This window comes from Cyrtonyx montezumae, unplaced genomic scaffold, assembly GCF_038088225.1.
Source record: "Cyrtonyx montezumae isolate F1298 unplaced genomic scaffold, pur_monq_1.0 scaffold_13, whole genome shotgun sequence".
Classification (NCBI taxonomy): domain Eukaryota; kingdom Metazoa; phylum Chordata; class Aves; order Galliformes; family Odontophoridae; genus Cyrtonyx; species Cyrtonyx montezumae.
Genome location: NW_027071859.1, coordinates 18,222,565 through 18,232,074, shown reverse-complemented (window position 1 = coordinate 18,232,074; position 9,510 = coordinate 18,222,565).

The following is a 9,510-nucleotide window of genomic DNA, read 5'->3' as shown; positions in this document are numbered from 1 at the left end:
TATTTTTCATTTTCATATAAAAACATGAGTAGAAAAAAAGTTTTAATGGTGTCCTGCCAGAGTATGTCTAACCCTATACTCTGACAAGATTTGAGTACACTATTTGAGTCAGTTCAGTTCCACTGTGCTGAAAAGTTTATGCATCTTGTTCTACAGTGCACTGGGCTGAAATTTTCACTTTGTATTACTTTTGGATGTGGGAAGCTTGCTAGTTCAGAATCTCTACTTGTATATGGAGATTATCTTCTTTTTCCTTTCTTTCCAGCTATTTGTGAGGAGCTTTGAAGCTCCATCTTGCTAGGCAAATTTTCTGATACCAGTATGTAGGTTTCTCATCTTCATTCTTCTGAAAGAATTATTCTTTTCATTGAAAAATAGTACAGCTAACCCTAATGACAAGTTCTGCAATTGAGGGTTGGATGACCTACTTGTCTATACAGCAGACCTATGAAACTCATATTGATTTTTTGCCTTCCATTGGTATGAGCGACAGTCATTCCTTGAAAAGTTCTCATCATCTCCGTTAAGAAAAATGATCTAGTATTCTGCTGAGGAGAACTTCAGAATCTGACTTGTGTGCATAGAAAAAATAGCTACTTAATTTTTATGTGCAGTGTTTGGTAATATAATATAGTATATTGGAAAGTTTCACCGAATGGCTTTAGATTGAATATTAGACATGAAAAGATGATGATGCTAGTAACTCTCTGCTACTTCTCTTTTATAGAGCCCTTAATATCTATGTAATGCAGATGAAATTTCTATTATAGCTGTGATTTGTTGATATACTTCTGTGAATCACAATCTTGTGGTCTGAGGTAGTCCTATCTGCTATATGTGTCCAACTCCTGAACACACAAAATAATTTTTTTTATTATATGAGCAGAAATCTCAATGAATTTACTGGCCTTAGAAGTGAAGCTAAGCAGTGTGTCTGTAGTAGCTTTAATGTTTTGCATATGCTTTCAGGCACTTTCACATCTATGTAGCTAGAAAGAAGGACCAGTAACTAAATCTGACTCTAGACCTCAATGTATTAAGCCAGCAGGAGAAGGACCAGCTTCTGATCTTTGCTGCTTGTGCTACCTTTATTCAGTGATTCTCTAATGTGGCTGGTGCAGGAGATGCAGCCCTGAGTCCTTGTAGGGGGAAGATAGTATAGAACCCAGTTTCTTGCATCCTGGGTAAATAAATACACAAGATCACAAATCTGTCATGAAAAACAACAACAGAAGTTTATGCATTAAGACTATCTATGAACTCACATATTTAATGGTATTTCTAGTTACTAACTGAGCTAGTATCTGAGATAAAATCTCATGGTTCTGATAACGCTGTTGGTTCTGGATAAAGCTTATATTGTTTTCTGACTCTTTTCACTGTGACTCTTGTCTAGTCCTCCATGCTATAGTTAATATAGGAAGAGAGTGATTTAGGTACATTCAGTTTCTGTACTAAAATTACCCTACAGGAACAACTTGTTTCTCTTTGCTGTCTATGGAGGAAACCTCGGTCAAATGAGTCTGTGAAAAACAACTCTCCCTTAGGTGGTAAAGAGTATCCTTGTCTTCGTTAAGTACATATTCTAGAAGAAGAATTTTGATTTTGGCTGGAAGAGGTATTTAATTAGCAGCCTTAACTTAGGTGTTCCTAGGGCTGAGAAAAATCAGTCACATTCCTGTTCTCAGGCTTTAATTTAACTGGAAGGCACAGGTTTTTGTGCATCATCCTTAGACTCGTAGTTCTCCCATTGTCTGGCTTCTTAGAAACTCAAAGTCTTCATTTTTATTTCTATTTTTTTTTTTTAAATTTTTTACTATTTTATTTTATTTTTGTTTTTATTATTTACTTATTTGCTCTTCCTTTTAGAGATGAAAGCCTAGTTTTTATTGGACCTTAAGCTGATGTTGTCTGTGGTATATTCTCAGTATCTGTACCATTGAAAGCAGAGATAGAAATCAGGGATTCTCTTAATAATATGTAAAATTTACCATAAATTTTGGAAGTTTCATTTCAAAATCTGGTTCTCAAATAATTTCATTATGTTCTTAACAGGCTCACAGTTTTACATTTTTTAATTGATTTTGTTTGTGCCAAGAGAGTTTCTCAATAAGTTATATCTCGTGTTACAAATACCATGACTGTAAATTGCAGTGTAACTTGAATATGAAGTTCTCAGGGCCTTCTGCACCTGTTGAGGAAATGAACATAGATAACTGGTAGGAATGAGAGCATAAGTTTGTTAACTAGTAGCAAACAATTTTGCTTTACAGATTAAAGATCATTTAATAAACGATTCTTTCTTGAGTTTAGCAGAGCAATGTGGGAACTGATTACAGAATTGAAGATGTGAGATAGAAAAGTGAAGCACAACATGTTGAATAGAGTTTTTTTCAGACCAAAGCAATGCTGTTTACCAAATCATTGGCAATATCTTATCGCACTAAAGCAGACATAGACTTTTCACGTTTAGCTTTGAGAGGCATCTAAAATTCAATATGTGTACAAACCTTTAAATGCTATTGAAACAGCTGGTCTACAGCAAAGCTAAATAACATTGAACATTAGTATTTTCCACACATCTTAACTATATGAAACAGAATGGTAGAAAGTGGGAGACAAATTTTTTCTTTACTTTTTAAGTCTGTCATGTAATGATTTACTTTGTAGAATCTTGACATTCTGCTGAACTCCTCAGTGACTTTTGACATTTATTTGATAACTTCCTGCTTACTTCCCATAATTTTGGAAGCAAATTACAGTAGAGATTCAAATAATTGATGTTTATATATACATAGTAAATAATAAAGTTCTAGGCCCATATTCTATTTTTGGAAACAGCTAGCATGGTCTTGGTGATAACCATGCCACTGAATCCTCTTGTCTTCCAAAACTGGACTTTATTAGGAGGAGCGATGCCAGCAGGTTCCCTCCTACTCAGTGCTTTTGAGGCTGCATCCGGAGTACTGTGTCCTATTCTGGCCTCCTTAGTGCAATAGAGACATGGACATACTGGAGACAGCGTAGTAAAGGGCCACTAAGGTGATAAAAGAACAGCAGCATCTGAGATATGGGATAGACGAGACTGATATTCTTGGAGAAGAGGAAACGCAGGGGTGTATGGAGAAGTAAAGAGGACAGGGCCAGACTCTTCTCAGTGGTGCCCACTGCAGAACAAGAGACAGTAAGCACAGATTGAAACACAGACCATTTTACTTAAAAATAAGAAAGATGCTTTTAAATGCAAGGGTGGTTAAATATTAGAACAGCTTTTCCAGAAGGAGGGTCTCCACCACTGGAGGTACTTAAAATCTAACTACACATTATGCTGAGCCAGCTCTCTTTTGTTTACTCTTTTAAGAGTTAAGCTGGACCAGGTCTCCAGAGGTCCCTTCTCATCTTGTCAGTTCTTTAAAAACAGGGTGGTCTCTTCCAAATTGCCTACTGAGAATTGTCTTGAGTCCAAGCTAGTACTTTTTGAATCTTTTTGAAGAGTGTAATTGACCTGATACCATGGTCAGAACCATTTTAACCTCGAGAAATACTGAGAGAAAATCCAGAAAGTCTCCAGTATTTGTGATATTAAAAACATTCAGGTACTTGATCTAGTTTCTTAGCTCAGAATTAAACTAAACTAATTGCCTCACTAGAAATCTCTTTTTCTGAGTCAGTTTGGTATGTTACATTTTTATTATTGCCTTCCTTTTTAGTATGAGAAATAAGCAATTTCCAAGATGCAGCATCTGAGAATTTTATTTAACAAATTTCTTGCTGTTGCCCTGTCAACAACCTCAAGCATTCTTGTTCTGTTTACATGCCTTTGTAACTCTAGCTTATGGCCTTTTAGTACAGATCTAAATGCTATTGCATTTTGTTGTGTTGAATAAGTTTTTTGGTGCCTCATGAAATAAACATTGTTGATGATCCAAGCGCTCCCTTCCATTCCTGTTTTGAAAATGAGGTATTCAGATGATAGAAAAACAGACATAAAACTCTATAAAGCAGGCAGAATCCATGTTATTGTGATTAAAGGAATAATTTGCTTTATGTGTTTATCAGTGATTATCATATTTTTGTGAGGCTGATAACAGTATGGGTGTTTCATACTGTTTGTTTCTGTATAGTGCTAATACATATAAGGTCACTTCAATGAAATGGCCATATGTAATAGATATTAACCATCTGGAAAAGATGAGCAAGGAAGCACACTGAATGATCACTTCAGATCTATTGTACACATAGGAGAACGAAGAGCAAAACATCAATGTGATCTGTTTCCTTTAAATCCAAAATAACAGCACCTGGTAATTCAATTCCTAATCATCAGTATTGCGTGGCCACTGATACCTCTTAAGAGACAGATGCCTCAGGGCTGAACAATCTCTTGATATTCTTTTTATTTGCTGCAATAGCCAGTATTTTATTGTGATTTGACTATTTCTAAATCTTTTCCTGTTGACTGACAGAAGCGTGGCCCAAATATGAGCACCATATAAATAGAAGCAACGTTGAGGAGTGTATTTCATTCTGTTTCTGTTTCCTTGTGATACCAAGAGCTAGGTAAAAGCTGTGCCAATGTATCTCCACCTCCAGTAGATGAGTTTCTTTCCACTGGAAGAAATCAATTCCTTTCATGCCAGCAAGATATTCTGCCATAGCCTGAAGCAGCTATCCTGAATTCAGAAAGGAAATTTGCTATATCTTAGTCCCCTTACATGGGTACAGATTTGAGAGTCAACAGATCTTTACAGGACCCACAGAAATATGTTGCCAAACTCTGTTCTCTGTAGGAAATCTATCTTAAGCAAGTGCCTCTAAGGAAATTCACCCCCACTCCCTGCCATAGTGCTGTGATAATAGAGCTATAGTGCAGCTCACCAATTGCATTATTTTCGTATAAAACCCATGAAATCTTCTCAGACAAGTCAAATGTGTGATGCAAAGTGACTGTATACAGATAAAGAGATGCTGAGGGGGCATCATGCTCACAGGTTGTGTGAAGTATCTGACATTTTTACAGTAGCTGAAAATTCCCATAGTTATTCACTGAGGATAAAGGTATAAATCTGGTATTAAATAGATAATCTAATCTTTCAGTCACAGTGTCTTCCGTGATCGATAGGATTTTTGAGTGTAATTGTTTAGCATCTACCTGCCCATTCACTTTTGTAACTAAGAAGGAAGAGCAATTTATCTTTACTGGTATTATTATTATTATTTTTTTACTCTAAGCCTATGTTGAATACTTAGCACTCTAAAAGAGCATTGAAAGAGCAATATCTTGGTTCAGTTTTTCAATCCAGTCTTCATTTTGTTAATGCCTGAATGTACACCTACATGTTACATGATCTGGCTGCTCTTTCATCATGAAATATCATTCTGTGATATCTATTATTGTTATTATGGGCAATAAAGACAATCTTAAGTAATAGTATTTGAAATCTGCAAAATAAAAAAGATCATTTTTTTTATTGGATAAATCTCTTTAGTATTTTATTATTTGTCATAAACTATGGTCAAATTAATATAACAGAAAACTTCAAGCATACCAGAAACATTTTTTTTCTATTGCTAATTCAGAATATCTACTTTAAAATACCATATATATTTCTGTTTGTGTAACAACCATCGTATTTCTCTCTAAGTGTAATTTTCCCGTACACACAGATTGCTAGACACTCAGAATTATTTTAACCCCATTATCTCACTGTATCAGGTTACAAAAGGCTAATCTCTAGCTCATGTCAAAGTAACTTGTGAATGTTTTATAACTTTGTTAAGTGAAAATGATGGAGCAATCAGTACTGAGAAGTGCAATTAATATTTTGAAGGCATAATAAAATTGTTGAAGTGTACAGTAATCTTTTGGTTGATAATGAATGTGAAAGGTGGTTAGAGTGAGAATATTCCGACACATATTTATTGTCTATTTCTATCAAATTTCAGGGTGTAATACTATTTTTTTTTTCCAAAATGTGAATTTAAACAAGAACTTAACTGTTTGAAATAGGACTCAGGTAGGGTACAGCTTAACACTAGAAAAGTCCTGTCAAGTTGCTGCCCAGCTCTGGTGTGCTTTCAAGAAACTCAACACCACTCAGCAGTCCAGAAGCACTCCCCTGAGTGGTGCTAGAGCTGCCCTGGTATCATGGTTTTTTATTATTGGTATTCCACATCATAACATCAAGTAGTGCATTGGGAGTTAAAGAGTTAATGCTCCAGTTCCATGGATCACTGATAGTTCCAGGTATACCTATCTCAGAGGAGAAGAACTGTGTACCCCAGTGGACTTTGCATTACTTCACATTTTTCCATTTTCTGTTCAGAGGGAAAGATAAAACTGTTGGCAAGTCACAAGATCTTCCTCTTCTCCCTTTCTTGATTCAGCAGCAGGTGAGCTCCCTAGCTGTCTTGCCTTCAAGATTAGAGTAAGGCCTTCAGTTTTTGGACACTCATTTTGTTTGATTTATTCCCTTCAATTCCAATTATATTGTATCATATTGTGTTATTTTGCATTCCAACATCTTATTTAGTAAACTAGCTTTCCTCCTCAGATCATTGTCACGGTTTTGTTTTTAGGTCCATCTCCCCGCCCTTTCCCTTTTCCACTCCCCCTTTCTGAGGGCATGGGTCTGTGGGTTCCCCCACCCCATTCATCATGGAACAGGGTTGAAACAACCTGTAACCCATTGTCACCTGGTATGGTCAAGCAGCCATTCTGTGCTGGGAAAAGATAGTAGTGTTTATGCTGCAGGGAATGCAGTTTTATAGGAAATACAGGAGATTTGGAAATCATTTATATGTCTTAAATCAAAGAGAAGGCATTATTTTGTCAAAATTCTTGGGTCTAGTTGATCAAAATTGTATTGTTCTAAATAAAGTACAAAGATTTTCCTTGTTTCTACCGATCTAGAATCATTTATGTCTTCATTTAGAAACAGTAGCATTATTTCTCTGGATTTGTAATTAATAATACTTCCTATTTGGGAAGGTTTATATAAACAAAGATAAACAGGTATTTGTAGGAAAAACAAATGGTAATTTTTGGGAACAAGGATGTAAAATTTGAACAAATTGATGTTCTGTTACTTTTCTTCACTAGTCAATATTATTTTAACAAGCAATTTATTTACTGTAGTTTTTGAACTATAAAAATTGTGGCATAAAATTTAAATTATTATTATTAGAATAAAGTACCAAGTGTCTTGATGAGCATGGATGAGGTAAATTGCTGGGATTCGATCCCAAAGAGAAAAAGATAATTAGAATGGAGGAATCAACCATAAGAATTGTCTGAATTTATCTCAGCATTACCTGTTAAGAAAATGAATGCTTTTAACAACAATAACAAAAAAAAAAAAAGTCAGAAAACTGGTGGAATTATTACATCTGAGTGTTCAGGGAGCAGGTATGACCACACAGCTTTCATCCTTATGACTTCAGCCAGAGCAGTGACACTGTTCTTTTCCTTTCAGACCCTGCCACCTGCATTTCTGCCACCGTAAGAGGAGAATGTTAAAATGGCCACTGCATAGTGCCAGGTCTGAAGGTGAGCAGTGGTGGAAGCAATGCTTTCTGAGCCAACCCAAAGACTGGGCTGCTTCAAGCCAGTTGACATCATCTGCACTAATTTTCAGAGCAAAAATTAAGAGGTTGTTGATTAGGTGATTTGGGGCTCAGTTCTGTCTTCCTAGGTGGTTGAAAAACTGGATCTTTTAGCTTTCTGATCACATTTTAAACTCACCTCTTGAAAACCGTCAAGAGGAGTGGGCCGAGAGCTGGATGGTTATGCTAAACAGCTTGGGGTTTGTAGTGTTTAGCATATTGTGAACTTGTGGGAGATATAATCCCAGAGACATCCATACATTACAGCTATACATTTCAAATGCTAAGGGATAACGGAAAAAGTAGACCTGCATCTAAATTAGTGGCATATGAATAACAAAAAAGTTTAGGATGAGAATTCGCTTAGTGGACATTTGATCAAAATTACCAAGTAATTTAGTCTGTTTCCCCTCATGGGACTAAGAGTGTGGATTAGATCATTAATGAGTGAGAGATGGCTACAGTGCAGATCCATCCTCCTGTGATAGCTGTCCAGCCTCTATAATCATACAGAGAAACAGGATTTTCCATGAGAGAATACATATCATCGTGAAGTAAATACCTAATAGGTGGGCTCATTCAGCCTGAAGAAGAGAAAGCTTCAGAAAGTCTCCACTGGAGCCTTCCAGCAGTTAATGGGAAACTTATAACAGCAGGGTGAGTGACTTCTTACGTGATCTGATAGTGATAGGATATGAGGGAATGGCTTTAAACTAAAAAACATGAGATTTGTATTAGATGTCTAAGAATTTTTTCACAGAGAAGGTGGTTAGGTGCTGGCAGAGGTTGACCAGAGAAGCTGTTGATGCTCCATCCCTGGAGGTGTTCAAAGCCAGGTTGGATGGTGTCCTGGGCAGCCTGATCTGGTGCTTGATCTAGTGGTTGGCAACCCTGCCTGCAGCACGTGGGTTGGAAATGGATGGTCTTTGAGATCCCTTCCAATCTAAGCCATTCTATGATAAGATTCTATGAAGAGAGTGATGTCACTAATTCAGCTAGGACAGAAGTCTGAGTGAGAAGAACTCATCTTGTGTCCCTGAAAAATTCAAGGTGTCAGCCAAGGCTTTATAGTCAGCCACTGAATAGTCAAAAATAAGCTCAGACACAGTATGAGCAGTTTCAGACTAAAATGGATTGGAAAAATAAGTCTAACAGGTGATGCAAGTTTTTTGTTGTTCTGACAGAGGGAATGAGCAACACCTTGCTTTGGGACATGGCTGTGGAGAGAAAATGACTGAAGATGCCTTGATAATTGACGTTGTACTAATTTATAGCCAGTAGACTCCTTCACCTGTGTTGTTTCTAGAGATCTGTAATTGTCTCCTGTCAAACATCTCACTTCTTTCCTTATCCATTATATTTGGTGTAGGGTTTTGGGCATATATGCACTGAAAACCACTTTACCAGGTAAGACAGCATTAGTGTTTTTAATTTAGAATTGACTTTAATTAGGCCTTTTTGAGTCAAGATTTCTCTAAGAGGGCCGTATCTGCTATCAGAAATTGCTTACAGAGTCAAGGATCTTGAAAGGAATTTCTTACATCTCTCTTGTCTTTCCAGTAGTAGCAAGTTACCCACTGCAAAACCATTTGATAGCTCTTCAGACTATCTGGAGGATCTCTTTTGAGTCTGCACAGTAAGAATAATCATTTTTATACTAGACCAATTTTTTCTTCCAAATTTGTAAGATTACTGAACAGTGCTTTATAAAAGCTACCACCTTAACTTCAGAGTGGCTAACATTTCCATGCAGTAATGGAGTATTCTGTTCGTGTAATTCAAATAATAATGTTGACATTGCAGAGAGACATGGCATATTTCCATATCATTAAACAAAATTGAAAGCAGGCAAAGTGTTCTCAAAGAAGAAGGGGAAAATGGTGGGTATTTTTTGTATTTATTTCC